Source organism: Marmota flaviventris, chromosome 2 (assembly GCF_047511675.1).
Source record: "Marmota flaviventris isolate mMarFla1 chromosome 2, mMarFla1.hap1, whole genome shotgun sequence".
Lineage (NCBI taxonomy): Eukaryota > Metazoa > Chordata > Mammalia > Rodentia > Sciuridae > Marmota > Marmota flaviventris.
The window spans coordinates 127,546,100-127,565,038 of record NC_092499.1 but is presented as its reverse complement, the minus strand read 5'-3'; the positions used below and the strand labels follow the sequence as shown (position 1 = coordinate 127,565,038).

At 33.7% G+C, this 18,939-nt stretch overlaps 1 long non-coding RNA gene and 1 pseudogene across 1 annotated transcript in view; both read left to right on the top strand.

Annotated features, from left to right (window-relative positions):
* The window catches only part of LOC139704571 (uncharacterized), a 58,434-nt gene that overhangs the window by 18,308 nt on the left and 21,187 nt on the right, over positions 1 to 18,939 (top strand). The window lies entirely within an intron of this gene.
* Positions 12,865 to 12,949, top strand: LOC114085094 (small nucleolar RNA SNORD116; annotated as a pseudogene).

The window sequence follows — 18,939 nt, the reverse complement described above, 5'->3', positions numbered from 1 at the left end:
AGTTGATAATCAGGCGATGTTTGGATGCAGAAAATTATGTGATATTATCTCCCATTACTTTTGAGGATGGGCTCCCTCCCTGAACAAAAGAGAACAGGATCCATGAGTGCCTGCATCAAGGAACTGTCTCTTTGTCTAGAGGTTATATCCCCAATCCTGGAGCCTCTAGCATCAGCAATTTATGCCCCTCCTTCCATTATGACTTCTGAATTTAACTGCTGTTAAATTCATGGGTGGCCATGAAAAAGATGCAAGCTTCCAAACTATCCAACCTTATCATATGACTTGTAATTCCCTGGGGAAAACATAGGACCCTGAATGAAATGAATCTTGATCTGTCTGTGTTGAGACTCCAATGGGAGGGGATACTTGGCCTCACTTAGAACAGGGGAATCATAGCTGAGTCTAATTTACACTTTTGGCTCAATTTGGGTTTTTGAAACAAGGTCTGAGAAGTCCTTAGGCCTGCATATAGGAACTTTGGTCTATTTCCTTTCATTTTTACAGAATAGGCTGAGCTGTAGAATGGTATTAAAGTTTGTATTTCCCTCTGATGGCCATGATAATCTATTAGAGAATTGGTATTGAGACCATGTTTGGCAACAGCAGAACATAGGGATAAAGGCTAGAATAAAGAATTGACTCTCTTCAAAAGGCTGTGGGCATAAAACTCCTTTTTTTGTAGTCAAAGAAGCTAGCAAAGCACATAGGAACAATCATGGAGAGAATCTCTACATGGTTGTAAAGGCTGTGAACAAAGAGTTCCCAGGCACTTCCCTATGAGCCATTTCATGTCCCTCTCTCAACACTAGAGCCTTAACAGCTATAACTAATATGCAGCAGGGAAGGGAATGCTCCAGAAAGAAAGAGGCAGAAAAAATGCACCTCAGAAAGATGTGGGGTACGTGTGAAGGAGCTTACCTTGGTGATGATATTAATGGGACCTCCAAATATGATTCCACCAGTTACCAGTGACAATAAGTTACTTTTCCCCAGATGTTGAAGACTGCATATCCAAGAAAGTTCAAGGCAAGCATAGAAAACAAATTTTATTTAAAGAATAGAAACAGACTTATCAACAGAAAAGGGAACCCAGAGTTGGTATCTAAAGAAGTGGGGGTATCCTACCCCTTTCATACATTTTAGATTTTCTTTGTTCTCCTGCCCTCTTCCCCACTTATCTTGTCTCTCTTCTCTCCCTATCCAACTTATATGACCAGTGGCCATGGGATAGGCAAAAATGGGAGAAGCAAATGGGCAGGGGAAGGGCCAAATGGTGAAGTGATCCAGGCAGTGATCCAGGAGACATGAATTAACAGTTCCTGCAACTCTCTGCAGGGAGGAACAATTCCTGGGGCAGGTTATTTTAGCAACAGGTTAGAGGAGCAGGAGAGGAAGGACTTTGGAAGGAGGAGGGGGGAAGGGTAGCATTTGATTTCCTTTCCTTTTCAACTAGCCCTCACCTTCCCAATTGGATTCAATTATTTATTAACTATATTGACTGTCCTTTTTGCCCCCTGGCCTCACAGATATCCATATATAAATATATATAAGCCTTTATATATGTAAATTGGAATTTTTATTCTGGATATGAAATATCTATTCCTCTTCTTTTTAAAAGAATATCCCAATTTTGAAAATGTTCTCATTTTTGTAGGATGCACACTGACTACTGTGAAAAAGGGCATCTTACAAATTTTTTAGAAACTTTCTATGAATATTCTTTTACTAAGTTTTAATTACATTAATTATAAGTCAACCCAAGCATGATGACAGACACCTGTAATCCCAGCAACCCAGGAGACTCAGACAGGAGAATTACAAATTTGAAGTCAACCTCAGCAATTTACCAAGACCCTTATAAAAAGAACAATATGAAAAACCGCTGGGAATGTAGTTCAGTAATAGAGAGATCCTGAGTTCAATCCCAGTACTGGGGGAAAAAAAGTCAGGTTCCTTTTTTATTATTATTATCCTTGGTCATGTGAAATCACCAAGATCTTTATCATTTACTATTCAATTTGATAGAATTTTACTGACACTATACAATCCAATTTTTTCAAAGTTACTTTCTAGTTTTTTGTCCTTTGCAGTTAATGCTCACAGGAACATTAAACACTTAAAGGTCATCTGAACAGAAACAATACAATATGAGTGGGAAAAAATTAATTAAATTATGGTACATTTTGTAGTAAATTATGAAATCAATGTTCACTATGACATCATCCAGTATTATCAGAATGAAATTTTTCTCTTACCACAATTATATATATAAACCACACTGAAAAAGCAAAAACACAGAACTACTTCTTCCCCATTGTCCAATGTAATCATTTGTCAACTTCTGTCACACTAGGCTGGGCAGCAACCTTCAGCAAAAATATTAGAGTAATCTCCAAGCAAAAAGAAATGCATTAATAATAACTTCCCTAATTTTAAGGCTATTCCATTCTTGTTTTTAAATAAACAAAATGTGGTTTTACCACAGTCTCACATCCCAAAGAATGATTTCTGTGAAACTTCTGACAGAATTTCATCTTTTGAATTGTTCTATCTTCCCTTTAGAAAGACGTCCAAAAATAAGTGAATGTTCTTTCACATTCCTTTCAACTACAATGCAGTCACTCTGATGAAATTGGACCTACTCAGGTACTTCCTTTTTAAACAGCTCCCTTCATGCGAAAGCTTTTGGAGCAGTCAGGCTACTCACCTGAAGGGTCTGAAAATCAAATTCAGAAGTTTCTCATGGAAATTCAGTTTATCTCCAAATCTCCTGAGTTGAGACATGCCCTCAGTTTCAACCTCTGCTGACCTGATGTTGGCTCAGCTGCTCGATTTCCTGTCCCTTCTTTCTAGGCATCTCAGCAAGCACAAGAGTAATCTCTTCTATGGACCCCAGAGAATTCAGTTAAGTTATCTTCAGTTTTCCTGAGCTGAGTGACACACTCAACTTCCAGTTCTGTTGACCTAAACCCGCGCCTTCCTACAAGCCAATCTGAAACCATTTATCTCCTGCAGGCACCTGTGTTGGGTTGAGTGCATGCTTACTCACTTTCTTTCCAGGCATCTCCCTGAGTGCCACAGTGATCTCTTCTGTACACCTCTGCCCCTGACACAAATACTCAGGCTTCTGTAGGATGTGAGCTGCAGGTGGGGCTGGTGGGCAGGGGTGGCTGGCAGAACAGGGTGACTGGCCACACGGAGCTTCTGAGGACATTCTGCATGTGCCAGGATTCTTGGAGCTCTGTAAAATACAATTCTAAGATAATTTCCCTTGAGCTCTATTTGTGTATGTGAGGGTACTTGAAATTGAACCCATGGGGGTGCTTTGCCACTAAGCCATATCCTGTCCTTTTTATTTTCATTTTGAGACAGGGTCTTGCTAAATTGCTAAGATTGGCCTCGAGCTTGCCAGTCTCCTGAGTCTCTGGGATTACAAGTCTATGATCCAACACCCAGCAGCTCTCTTGGTTTATGTGTACTTAAATAAGTGAGTATAAGCCAGAGATCGTGTGCATAAATATTGATAAACATTTTGAGCAATATTGGGAGGAAAGGCATAATGAAATTATATTCAGAATGTTTCATTTTTAATCATTTTTAAGTGACACATAAAATTGTTATATCTTTATGGGGTACCATGTAACATTTTGGTGTATGTATACACTGTGTAAATCAGGTTAAACATATGTATCTTCCCCAAAGATTTATTATTTCTTTATAGGAAAACTTGTAAAGTATTTCTTTCTAGCTTTTTGAAATTTACAGTATGTTATTATCTATAGTCACCCTACTATGCAATAGGACCCCAGAAATTATTGCTTCTAATATGTACCTGTTGATGAACATTCCCCAAAATTACCTCCTCTTCTACTCTCTCAAGCCTGTAGTAACTACCATTCTACTCTCAACCTCTATGAGATGTACTTATTTTCAATTCTGCAAATGAGTGAGATCATGTGGTATTTGTCTTTCTATGCCTAGGTTATTTTACTCAATAAAATGTCTTTTCAGACAATATAATGTTTATCCATGTTGTTGCAAATGACAAGATTTTACTCTTTTATGGCTAATTAGTATTCCATTGTGTATGTGTTATATGTATGCCACATTTTCTTTATTTATAGGTTGATATACATTTTGATTTATTTCCTGGCAATTCAAAATAGTGCTTCAACAAACATGGGAGTGCAGATATCTCTTGTACAAAATGAATTCATTGCCTTTGAATATATAACCAGGAGTAGGATTTTTGGATTATATAGTAGTCTATTTTTATGTTTTGAGGAATCTCCATACTATTTTCCATAATGGCTGTACTAACTTACATTCCACCAAGAGTATGTATATAACTTTTCTCCACATTCTTGTCAGCCCTTGTTATTGTTTGGCTTTTTGATAACAGCCATTCTATCAGGAGTGAGGTGACATCTCATTGTAGTTTTGATGAGCATTTCCTCCATGATAAGTGATGTTGAGCATTTTTTTCATTTACCTGTGGGCCATTTGTATAACTTCTTTTTGATAAATGTCCATTTAGGTCTATTAACCATTGCTGAATTGGATTATTTGGGGTTTTGCTCTTGAGTTTTTGAGTTCTTTATATTGATATTAACCATTTATTATATATGTGATTTGGAAATATTTTCTCCCATTCTGTGGATTATCTCCTCATTATATTGACTGTTTCCTTTCTTGGGCCAAAGCTTTTAGATTGATGTAACTCCATTTGTCTTTTGATACTTTTGTGATCTATGATTTCGGGGTTATATCTAAAAAAATCCTGACCTATTCTAATCTCATGAAATGTTTCTCTGATGTTTTCTTCTAGTAATATCATACTTTCATGGTTTAAGTTTTTAATCATATTCAAGCAGAGTTTTGATGGTGAGAGATAGGGGTCTGGCAAGTGTTTCTTAAATAATTGTTTGTGGTTAGTAGATGAGAGAAGAAACTGTGACATTATTCATAATAGGAATATGTCAGCTCTGATTTACACATAGTAAGCACAGGAAATTTGCACATATGCTATTATGTATATACTTTTATTAGGATAGTATTGAAAGCTAGGTTCTATATAACTAAAGATTTGCATGTACTTGAAAATAAATTGGTACAATCAAAAGAATTATGATCATTCACTGTAAACAAAGGAGATTTATCCCTGGGATAAGGATGGTTACAAATCAATCAAAAGGATACATAAATCAATAAGTGTTGAGAGAGAATGAGAGGATGGCCAAATATATGAATACAAAATAATGGCAGATGCTCATTCTCTGGGTCTATTACACTTCGTTATGGAATTAAAATTTTATGAACATATTATACATATTAATGGGATTCATTGTGATATTTCAATACATACATATTGTGTGCACTGATCAAATCAAGCTTCTCTTTATCTAATACTACTCAGTATTCCATATTCAGGTCAACATTTTTACTTATTTATTTATTTATTTTTACTTAATAATCATGAACTTTATGAGTTCATTTTCCATCTTTGTCTTTTGTCCTGTTTTCCTCAGATGAATTGTAAACAGTGATACAGTACTTCAGAAAACAGAGATAAGTGAATGCTACTGATTCCTTTAAAGTAATTCCCTTGTGTTTGATGATGTCTGCTTTTGAGTCCTTTTTCATTTTGTTCATGGGCTTTTGAACATGTTTTATGGAAGAATCTTTCATTTCACCAGTTTCCTGTGCTATGATCTCTTTCCATTTTATCTTCTGATGCTCTGATAAAAACTGTAAAATCAATAGTATTTATTGTATATTTTCCTCTATTATATTTTATCCAGATAGTGCAATTCAACCATTGTTTAGTATTTGCAGTTACATACGATCACCTTTAAACCTTTAAAGAAATCTAAGACATTTAAAGAAATCGAAGACATTCATCAAAACACCAAGAACATGTTGACTGAACCCTTTGACACAAAGGTATTCCCTTGGTTTGGAACACATAGTAAAGTGAAAGCAGCTTACTAAAGAGTCCTCTAGATAACAATGTAAGAATAATCCATTCTAGCAGATTTGCAAACGTCAATGGCTCTACAGAAATCTTAAATATTTCACGCAGGGAAAATTCAAAATAAATTTTAGAACCAGCAAGTGAATGAATCTCACTAGAAGAATAGCTAAAGAAAGGAAAGTCTTAATAAGTCATTAGAAATAAATCAAAATGGCAGTAAATAATACTTATCTGTCTATAATATTATTAAATGTAAATAATCTCAGTTCTGCAATTAAAAGACTGGCTAAGTAGATTTAAAAACATGACTCAACCAAGTGTTTTAATCAGAAGAAATAAGGAAGGTCACTTCATACTGGTAATGGGAACTCTTCAACAAGAAGATATAATGATTATAAAGGTTTATTCCTCAAATGTTGATGCACTTACTTACATAAAATGAACACTACTTGACCTAAAGTCTTAGATAGAATACAGTAAAATAATTACAACATACTTGTCTCATTTATGTCATTGAGACATAACTCATAAGACCTAAAGATACTATTAATCAAATGGACCTAATAGACATCTATAAAATATTTCATTCATCAACAGCTGAATTTCCTTTCTAGAAAGCTATATAGGGAAACTTTTCCAAAACACACTATATTTTAGGTCACAAACTAAGTCTTAGCAAGTACAAAAAAATCAAGATAATTCCTTGCATCTTATCCAGATCATAAGGAATGAAATTAGAAATCAATAGCAAGATAAAAAAACAGAATCCATTTTGTGCTGAATTATTAATTGTCATAATCAAGTCTTAGCAAATCTAAAAAAAATTAAGGTACTTCTTTGCATATTACCATGTCAATATGGATGAAATTAGAAATAATAAGGTAAAAAGCAGAAACCATTTTTGCTAAATTGTTATTGGATTTCTCTGTTCCTATTTAACTTATGCAATGTCAGAAATGAGGCTGGTTTTATATGATAGTTATGCCTAATTATTTTCTATTTTATTCATTCAATTTCATTACATAATTTTTTAATGAAGTAGTTAGTAAACTGAAATCCTTACTCTTCTGTGTAACAAGAAGGCTCCTGAGACTATATACATTTTTAAGATATTTTCTTTGTTGTTTAATCAGCTAAATCACATTGGTATGACAAATTCATTTAGTTCTTCTACTTTCATTATCACTTTACCATTGAACATAAACAATAATATTTTTTTATTTCTACTGTTGAATTTTTCAGTTCTGTAATTTACATTTGGTTCTTTTTTTAAATAATGTCTGCTAGCAACTGAGATTTTCTACTTTTGCCATTTATTTCAGGAATATATATATACTTGATAATTCAATTATACCCTCACTTTTAAAATATTTACTAGATAACCACGATATTTAACTAATCTTAAAGTTATATCAGTTGATTGTCTTTTCTCATCTTCATTGTACGTTTTCCTTCTGTTTGTGATCTTCCTAGTTTGCATGGTGTGTGTGTGTGTGTGTGTGTGTGTGTGTGTGTGTGTGTGTTGAGGGGGGGAGAGAGAGAAGAAGTGGTAAAGGGAAGAGAGAAGAAGGAGGAGGAGGAGGTAGAGGAAGAGGAGGAGGAGAAGAAGAAGAAGAAAAAGATGAGGAAGAAGAGTAGGTAGAGGAGAAAATCCTGGGTATTCAATATTAGTTTACCAGGTTAAGGCGATCTGGATCCCATTCTTTTTGTCCTCAGAATTCTCTGGTTTTTTTTTTTTTGTGTGGGGGGGTTCTTTTCTTTTTAAAATTTTTGAACACTTTATTTTTTTTCACTTTTTTTACTGTGGGTGCATTATAGTTGTACATAATCATAGAACTTGTCATTGTATATTCATATATGTACACAATATAATTTGGCCAATATCACTTGCCAGCACTTTCCCTCTCTCTCTCCCCTTCTCTCATCCAGTGGTCCCTCCCTTTGATTTTCATGAGATTCCCCCACGTACTTTCCTTTCCTTTTTCCTTTGTAGTTTCCACAGATGAGAGAAAACACTTGATTCTTGACCTTTTGAGTTTGGCTTATTTAACTTAGCATGATGTTGTCAAATTCCATTCACTTTCCTAAAAATAAAATAATTTCATTTTTCTCTATGGCTGAATAAAACTCCATTGTTTATATGTATACCATAAGTTCTTTATCCATTCATCCACTGATGGATACACAGCTAATTCCATAGTTTGTCAATTGTGAATTGTGCTGCTGTAAAAATGAGCATGTATGTATCACTGTACTATAATGACTTTAATTCTTTAGGTTAAATACTGAGTGAGGAATGCTACAGCTGGGTCATAGAGTGGTTCCATATATAGTCTTTTCAGGAATCTTCATACTTATTTCCAAAGTGATTGTACTAATTTTTAACCCAACAGTGTAAAAGTGTTCTTTTTTTTTCACATCCTCTTCGGCATTTATTAGTGTCTATATTCTTTTTTTCTATTCAGTTATACATGACAGCAGAATGCATTTTGTTCCAATATACATATACGGAGCACAACTTTTTATTTCTCTGGTTGTACATGATGCAGAGTTGCATCATTTATGCAATCATATATGTACCTAGGGTAATGATGTCTGTATCATTTCACCATCTTATGTATAGCATCTATATTCTTGATGACTACCATTCTGACTGTCATAGGATGAAGTGTCAGTGTAGTTTTGATTTGAATTTCCCTAATTGCTAATGATATTGAACAATTTTCCATATATTTGTTGGCTAATTGTATTTCTTTTAAGAAGTGTCTGTTATTTCATTTGCCCATTTATTAATTGATTTATTTTGTGATTTTTTAAGCTCTTTATATATTCCAAATATTAATCTTCTGTCAGAAGAGTAGCTAGCAAAAACCTTATTCCATTTTGTAGGTTTTCAACTTATATTCTTGTTTCCTTGCTGTGCAGAAGTTTTAAAATTTAATGTCATTACATTTATTAACTCTTGGCATTTTTTCCTGAGTTTTAGGAATCCTATTGAGAAAGTTGTTGCCTGAGTCTATATGCTGTAGTGTTAACCCTACATAATCTTCTAGGAGCAGCATAGTTTTGGGTCTAATTTCTAGGACTTTGATCCATTTTGAGTTGATTTTTGTGTAGGGTAAGTGATAATAGTCTATTCTCATTCTTCTACATATGAATGGGAAAATAGTTTTCCCCGTACTATTTATTTAAAAGGATGTCTTTTCTCCAATGTGTATTTTTGGAATCTTTATCAAGTTTCAGATAACAGTAGATGTGTGGGTTTTCCTCTGTGTTTTCTATTCTGTACCATAGTCTATGTGTCTGTTTTTATGCCAGTGCCATGCAGTTTTTGTTAAAATAGCTCTGAGTATAATTTGAAGTCAGATATTGTGATGACTCCAGCATTTATATTTTTTAAATTTTTTATTCTAATTTGTTACATATGATAGCATAATGAATTACAATTCATATTATACATATAGAGCACAATTTTTCATATCTCTGGTTGTATACAAAGTATATTCACACCATTCATGTCTTTATACATGTACTTAAGGTAATGATGTCCATCTCATTCCACCATCTTTTTTACCCTCCTACCCCCTCTGTCTCTCTTCCTCCCTTTTACCCTATCTAGAGTTTGTCTAATCATCCCATGTTCCCCCTCCCAACCCCACTATGAATCAACCTCCTTACATTAGAGAAAACATTTGGTTTTGGGCGATTGGCCAACTTCACTTAGCATTATATTCTCCAACTCCATCCATTTACTTGCAAATGCCATGATTTTATTCTCTTTTATTGCTGAGTAATATTCCATTATATACCACATTTTCTTTATCCAATCATCTATTGAAGGGCCTCTAGATTGGTTCCACAGTTTAGCTATTGTGAATTGCGTGCAATAAACATTGATGTGGCTGTGTCCCTGAAGGGTGCTATTTTTAAGTCCTTTGGGTATAGACCAAAGAGTGGGATAACTGGGTCAAAAGGTGGTTACATTCCCAGTTTTCCAAAGAATCTCCATACTGCTTTTCATATTGGCTGCACCATTCTGCAGTCCCACCAGCAATGTATGAGTGTGCCTTTTCCCCCATATCCTCGCCAACACTTATTGTTGTTTGTATTCTTAATAGCTGCCATTCTGACTGGAGTAAGAGGAAATCTTAGAGTAGTTTTAATTTGCATTTCTCTACTTGCTAGAGATGTTGACCATTTTTTTCGTATACTTGTTGATTTACTGTATATCACCTTCTGAGAAGTATCTGTTCAGTTCCTTGGCCCATTTATTGATTGGGTTATTTGGTTGTTTTGTTTTTGTTTTTTTTTGTGTTTGGCTTTTTGAGTTCTTTATATACCCTAGAGATTAGGGAATATATGCTCTATCTCATGTGCAAGTGGTAAAAATTTGCTCCCAAGTTGGAGGCTCTCTATTCACCTCACTGCTTATTTATTTTGCTGATAAGAAGCTTTTTGGTTTTAATCCATCCCATTTATTAATTCTTGATTTTAATTCTTGCACTATAGGAGTCTTATTAAGAAAGTAGGGGCCTAATCTGATATGATGGAAATTTGGGCCTACTAGATGCAGGGAAGATGGAAAGATCTCCTTTGTTTTGGGATAGGCAGAATTAATATTGTTAAAATGACCATTCTACCAAAAGAATTATTCAGATTTAATGCAATTCCAATCAAAATTCCAATGATATTCCTCATAGAAATAGAAAAAGACAGTCATGAAATTCATCTGGAAAAATAAAAGTCCCAGAATAGCTAAAGCAATCTTAGCAAGAAGAGTGAAGCAGAAGGCATCACTATACCAGACTTTAAACTATACTACAGAGCAATAATAACAAAAACAGCATGGTATTGGCACCAAAATAGACTGGTAGATCAATGGTACAGAATAGAGGACACAGAGACTAGCCCGCATAATTACAGTTATTTTATATTAGACAAAGGCACCAAAAACATACATTGAAGAAAAGATAGCCTCTTTAACAAATGGTGCTGGAAAAACTGGAAATCCATATGCAAGAAATAAAATTAAACCCCTATCTCTCACCATGCATGAAACTCAACTCAAAGTGAATCAAGGACATAGGAATTAATCTATCATTTCTTTTGTGGCTTAGAATTTCTTTAGCTATTGGTTTTTTATTCCTCCAAATGAATTTTAGGACTATTTTTTCCTAGTTATGCAAAGAATGCCATTGGAATTTTTATGGGGATTGCATTGAATCTGTGCATTCCTTTGGGTAGTATGGACATTTTAACAATATTAAGTCTGCCTATCCATGAACATGGGAGGTCTTTTCATCTTCTTGTGTCTTCTTCAGTTTCATTCTTCAGTGTTCTGTAGTTTTTATTGTAGAGGTCTTTCAACTCTGTCTTAGACAGCTTTTTTTGCCACTGTGAGCAAAAGATCTAACAAGAACAATTAGAAGAGGAAAAGTTGGAGGGTCATGGTTTCAGAAGTATAAGTCCATAGATGGCCAACTCCATTCCTCAGGGCGTATGATGAGGCAGAGCATAATGGTGGAAATGTGAGGTGAAGGAAAGCAACTGAGAACAGGACACCAGGAGGCAGATAGAAAGCTCTGATCAAGGACAAGATATAAACCCCAATGGCACACCCCTGATGACTCACCTCATCCAGCCACAGCCTCCTTGTCTACAGTTATCACCCAGTTAATCCCTATCAGAGCATTAATGAACTGATTAGGTTAAGACTCTTATAACCTAATAATTTCACCTCTAAGCTTTCTTGCACTATCTTAAACATGAGCTTTTGGGGGATACCTAATATCTAAATCATAACAACCTCCTTAGTCAGATGTATTCCTAGGTTTTTTGTTTTGTTTTCTGAGACTGTTGTAAATGGGATTATTTTCCTGATTTCTTTCTCATTAGATTCATTGTTGGTATATAGGAAAACTATTGACTTTTGTAACCTGATACTTTGCTCATTGGTTTATTAGCTCTAGCAGTCTTTTGGTGAAGTTTCTTGGATCTTCTAAATAGAAGATCATATCATTTATAAGCAGTGATAATTTGACTTCTTCCTTTCCCTCTTTTATTTTCTTCTCTTGCCTAATTACTCTGGATAGGATTTCTAGTGCTATATCCATTTATGTTTTTAAAATTTTGTTAAGAATGAACCCTTTTTACATTTAACATCAATTCCATGGGATGTGGTTCCAATGGCAATCTAATTATTAGATCTTGTAGGGTGCTATTTTGGCCAGTTAGTCTATCTGATACTGCTTAACCTCCAACTAACTCACTAGTGCTGCCTGAGATGTCAAAGTGTTTTCCCTAGATAGGTATGCCTGTGTCTCTAAGAGTAGAGAGAATCCACGGGAATAGAGTGCCTCTGGTTCAGGCAACTCACATGGCCTATGTCAAATAGGAAAAAGCTTCAGCAAGTATATAAGGAGATGCTCCAGTGTGGGGAACATCCATACCAAACAGTCAAGGATGCCTGCTGTGCAGGGATTCCTAATCTCTTTGAACAGTGCATGTCTGTATTGTACATATTTACTCACTTTTACTCTGTTCTTATGATTCAATAAAAAAAAGCTTAGATTTTGCTATGAAATTTATTTTTCACCTTGATAAATAACATCATAAAAAGTATAAAGAAGTCTTACATCAAAACCTTAAGAGCCAGTGGAAATTCTGGCATGGTTATAGTTTGTCTGAAAGTACTGACATTCCTTCTAGGGAATCACGGCACCCTCCAATGACACTGGACTCTAGCTATGTTAAGCAATCATGGAGCTTGTCATTGACTGTGATCCTGGTTTTCATGATTGAAGAGTATGTCCCAGAGTGACAGAAAGCTGTATGGTCTCTATTTGCCACATATTTCAGGCTCAAGATCCCTTTTATTAAATGTCCTTGGATTGATGATGATGACTTAAAAAATAGATCTCATTGGAATCTAAACAAAATGAGTGACCAAACCACTTCTGTAAAATGAGGTCCAGCATAGGGACATGAGGAAATATTTTAGGTATTCAGGCAGTTGGACCCACAAAATATTTGAAAATCCTCTGATTACATAAGTTAAAGTAATTAATTAGACAGCTGTGGTAAAAATAGTACCTCCTTTGTTGCTTGACTGACAACAGACATACATTTTCATTAAAAAATCTTGAGGATCAGCACTTGCATAGTGAATTTTATGGGTATTGTTTGTGCCTATACTTGAGTCACTTACACTGTTTCCTTAGATGGGGCAGTAATCTCAATGGGAACAATCTATTGGGGCACCTAGTAAACAACCAATTTAAAGGAGTCATAGGTTGTTATTTGATATCTTTAAGTAAAAGAAATAAATGGAAATTGTACAGTTCTTTCTATTCATGTGGATGAATCCTTTACAATGTATTTTTCCCTAATTGTATTATGATAAAATACGTACACATTTATAACTGTAAAAATTAGTAAGCGTACAGGTTAGTGTTATTAAATACACTTATATTGTTATATAACCATAACCACCATCATCAGATAGTTATTTTATATAATTGGATATATACAGTATTTATCTTTTTGTCTATTTCATTTAACATAATACTCAATATAGATCTATGTTGTAAGTATATGTCAGAATTTTCTTCTTGATAAGACTGAATATTCCATTTTATGGATAGACCATGTTTTACTTATCATTCCACCCATTTTTACATGGTTTGCTTCTACAGTTTACCTGTTATAAATACTGCTGTTATGAACGTGAATTACAAATATCAACTTGAGACCCTGGTTTTAATTTTTTTGATTAAATCCCTGGGAGTGAAATTACTATATTATATAGTTAACCTATTAATATTTTGAGGAAATATCACAGTCTTTTCCACAGTAGCTATGTCATTGTACATTCTTACCAATGGTGTACAAACATTCCAATCTCTTTGCATCCTTGCCAACACTATTTATTTTCTGCTTCTCTGATAGTACCTACCCTAATGGATATGAGGATGTATATTAATGTGTTTGATTTGCATTTCCACAATGGTTATTGATGTTGAGTATCTTTTTGTATCCTTGTTAGTCATTCATGTATCTTATTTAAAGAGATATATTTAAATATTTTGCCCACTTTAGTTACATTGTTTGTATTTAGTTGTTGAATTTTAGGGTTTATATATGATGAACATTAATTCCTTATCTAATACATGATTTGCAACTATATTCCCCATTCCATAGGTTAACTTTTTACTCAGTTCATAGTGTTTCTTCATGTACTACTTTTTCACCCATGTTCTTTGCAGCATTACTCATAATAGCCAAGATTTAGAAACAGTCAAAGTGTTCATTGACAGATAAAAATGGTTTAAAAATGTGAAATATATATTTATATATTTTAGTGGAATATTTTTCAGGCTTAAAAGGGAGATTCTGCCATTTGAGACAACATGAATCAAATCAAGCTGGGGGATATTATGTTAAATGAAATAAAACAAATAGAAAGTAAAATACAATATGACCTTACTTACTTGTGGAAAAGAAAAAAAAACCTCAAATGCATAGAAACAGTAGAAAAGTGCTTTAGAAAGTGGCACAGGGGACATCATGAATCAAAGGGTACAAGTAGTTAATTATGTGGGATATTCAAGATCTAGTAGATAGTTTGAGGACTATAGTTAATAATGCTGTATTGTTTACTGAAAATTTACTATGATAAAAGCGTTTAGGCATTTTTACCATTAAAAAAGAAGAAGGTAGCAAGGTACAATGGCACACACTTGTAATCCCAGCGACTGGGGAGGCCAAGGCAGGAGATTGTAAATTCAAAACCAGCGTTAGCAATTCAGTGAGGCACTAAGCAACTAAGTGAGACCCTATCTCTAAATACAATACAAAAAAGGGCTGGGGATGAGGCCCAGTAGTTAAGCACCCCTGGGTTCAATTCCCAAGACCAAAAAAAGGGGGGGAAAAGGTAAATTACAGATCTGTTAATGTCCTCATTATGATAATCATTTCTCTATGTATAAGTGTATCAGCACAGCATATTGTAAACCTTAAACATATACGATATTCATGATAATAATTCAAAAACAAAAAGATACTTAAAATACTTAATAATTAACTTAACAAAAAGGATAAAAGACTTTTACAATGAAAAATACAATTGAATGAAATTAAGTAAAACATTGTAAATGGAAAGATAGCCTATATTCATGAGCTGGAAGACTTAATATTGTTGAGATATCAATACTAACCAAAGCAGTCTACAAATTTAGGCATTGTAATAGAAAACATACTAAAATTCTTATGGAATCTCAAGGGACCCTGAATAACTAAAACAATCTTGAAAAATATGAAAAAAATCTAGAAAACTCATGTTTCATAAATTTAAAATTTAAACAAAGTAACTTTTAAACAAAAGTATAGTGCCAACATAAAAAGAAAGGTGCAGAAACCAATAAGATTTCAAAAATAAATTTACATATATCTGGTTGAGTGATCTAAACAAATGTACCAAGCTCATTCAGTGAAGAAATGATCTTTTCAACAAATGTAGTGAAGAAAACTAGATATCCACATTCAAAATAATGAAGTTGGACCTTTTCTAACACCTTATTAAAAATGTTAACTCAAACATGTTCATGAACTAAATGAACTTGAAATAATAAAAACTCTTAGATATAGAAGGTAAGATAAACCTTCACAACAAACAGCAATGATTATTTTTATATATGATATCAAATGCACAGGCCAAAAAATTGACAAATTGGACTACATCATGTTTTAACTCATTACTGATATGATCACAAGAAGTGAAATTTTTTATTGTTAGTGCATTATACATAATATTGGGGTTTATATTGATATAATTATACAAACATGGAATATAATTTAATTAAGTCCCCAGTACTTCTCCTTTTCCTTCCTTTCACCTTCCCTGTGTTTACTTAACTCTACTGGTCTTTTATTTATTTATAGCTTTTTAAACTAATTAATACATTATAGATACACATAAAGGTGAAATTCACTGTGGTATATTCACATATATACATAAGATAGCTCTGACAGTTTCATTCCTCCATTTCTCCCTTTTCCCATTCAACCTCCCACCCCCTCAAACAATTTACTCAACTAATCTCTCTTCTGCATAAATGGGATTCCCCTACTGCCTCCCCGTCGATATGCACCCGCTTATTTTGGTTTAGCTTTTGCATGTGAGAGAACACTTGACTTTCTGGTCTGGCTTATTTCAGTTAGCATGATGTTCTCCAATTTCATCCATTTACCAGTAAAATACCATTATTTTATTTTTCCTCATGGCTGAGTATTATGTCACACTTTTTTCTTAACCAGTTTCTTTGTTGACTGGCATCTAAGCTGGTTTCATAACCTGACTATTGTGAACTGTGCTGCTGTAAACATTGATGTGGCTGTATTACTGTAGTGTATTGATTTTAGTTCTTTTTGATATATACCAAGGAGTGGAATAACAGGGTCATATACTGATGGTGATTCCATTTCTGGGTTTATTTTTTAATCTCCATACTACTTTCTGAGGTGGTTGGAATTGTACTAATTTGCAGTACCACCAATAGTGTATGAGTGTAACACCTTCCCCCATATCCTTGCCAGCATTTATTATTAATTATAAATAATAATTAATAGAATAATAAATTATTCTATTCTTGATTATTGCCATTCTGATTGCAGTGGGATGAAGCCTCATTATAGTTTTTAATAGTATTTCCCTGATTGCCAGGGATATTGAACATTTTTTCATATATTTGTTGGCAATCTGTATATCTTCCTTTGAGAAATGTCTGTTTAGTTCTTTTGTGCATTATTCAATTGGTTTATTTGGTTTTTTGATATGAGGTTTTTAAAATATTTTTTAGTTTTTTTTAGGTGGACACAATATCTTTGTTTTACATTTATATGGTGCTGAGAATCAAACCCAGTGCCTCATGCATGCTAGGCGAGCACGCTACCACTTGAGCCACATCCCTAGCCCCCTGATGTGAGGGTTTTTAAGTTCTTTATATATTCTGGATATTAATCTGTCTGAGTAGATGTCAAAAATCTTCTTTCATTCTGTAGGTTCTCTCTTTGTGTTCTCATTTCCTTTGCTGTGCAGGAATTTTTAATTAAATGCTGTCCTACTTATTGTTTCTTGGTTTTATTTCTTGTGCATTAGGAGTTTTGTTAAGGAAATCAGATCCTGTGATGACATGTTGGATTATTGAGCCTACATTTTCTTGTAGTAATTGAAGAATTTCTGTTCTAATTCCAAGGTCTTTGATCAACTTTTGAGTTGAATTTTATATAGAGTTAAGAGATAGGTATCAAGTTTCATTCCTCTACATCTGAATATCATTTTCCTAGCACCCTTTGTTAAAAAGCTCTTTCCTCCAACATATATTTTTGGCACCTTTGTTGAGTATCAGATGACTGTGTCTATATGAATTTTTCTCTGTTTCCTATTCTATTCCATTGATCTTCATCTCTTTTTTGGTGAAAATACCATACTGTTTTTATTACTATAGCTCTGTAGTAAAATTTGAGGTTAGGTTTTGTAATGTGTCTAGCATCACTCTTCTTTCTCAGGATTGCTTTGGCTATTCTGGGTCTCTTATTCTTCCCAGTGAATTTAAGAACTTTTTTATTCTAGTTCTCTGAGCAATGTCATTGGTATTTTGATGGAAATCACATTGAATATGTGTAACAATTTTTGTAGTATGGCCATTTTGATAATATTAATTCTACCTACCCAAGAACATGGTATGTCATTCCACCTTCCAAGATCTTCTTCAATTTCTTTCTTTGGTGTTCTATAGTTTTCATTGTAGAGGTTAGATGTATTCCCAATTTTCATTTTGTTTTTTTTTGAGGTTATTGTGAATGAGGTAGTATTTCTAATTTTTTCAACAGATTCACTGTTGGAGTATAGGAAAGCAATTAATTTATGAGTGTATCTTGCATCCTGCTATTTGTTTGTTAGCTCTAGCGCTCTTTTGTTTGTTAGCTCTAGCACTCTTTTGGTGGAGATTCTTTGATCTTCTAAATGTAGAATTATGTCATTGTCAAACAAATAATTTGACTTCTTTTCCTCATTGTGTCTCTTAGTTTCGTCCCCTTACCTGATTGCTCTAGCTAAAGTTTGAAGGACTGTATTGAATAGTAGTGGTTAAAGTGGTCTTCAATCTCTTTTTAGAGGAAATACTTTCAGTTAATTTTTCTCCATTAAGTAATCATGTTGATCTTAGGTTATTGTATATTGCCTTTACAACATAGATGTAAAATGCTTCTATCCCTAGTTTCCTAGTAATTGAAGATTGATTGTGTGCTGTTTTTTGCCAAATGCTTTTTCTGCATCTGTTAAGATAATTGTTTGCTTCTTGTTCTTAGCTATATTTATGTAGTGAATTACATTTATTGATTTGCATTTGATTATAGGGCACTATCTTCTTAATATATTTTTGAATGTAGTTTTCTAATATTTTATTAAGGATTTTTACATCTGTTTTTGATAGGGATATAGGTCTAAAGTTTTCTTTTTGATGTGTCTTTGCTGGTTTTAGTATCAGGGTAATACTGGCTCCATTGAATGAATTTGACAGTGTTTCCTTCTTTTCTAGTCCATAGAATAATTTGAAAAGAATTATCATTAATTCTTCTTTATAGGTCTGGTAGAGCCTTGCTGAGAATCCATCTGGTCCTTGACTTCTCTTTGTTGGAAGACTTATAATAGATGCTTCAATTTCATTGCTTGATATTGGTCAGTTTTCTGTGTCCCATGGTTCCATTTGCGTAGGTCATATATATCTAGGAATTTGTTTATATCTTTAGGAGTTTCTAGCATATTGGAGTATCATTTTCAAAACAGTTTCTATTGATTATCTGTATTTCAGAAGTGTCTGTGGTGATGTCTCTTTTTCATCTCTAATTTTATTGATTTTATTCTCCCTCTTTTGGTTAGTTTGCCTAAGAGTTTAACAATCTTG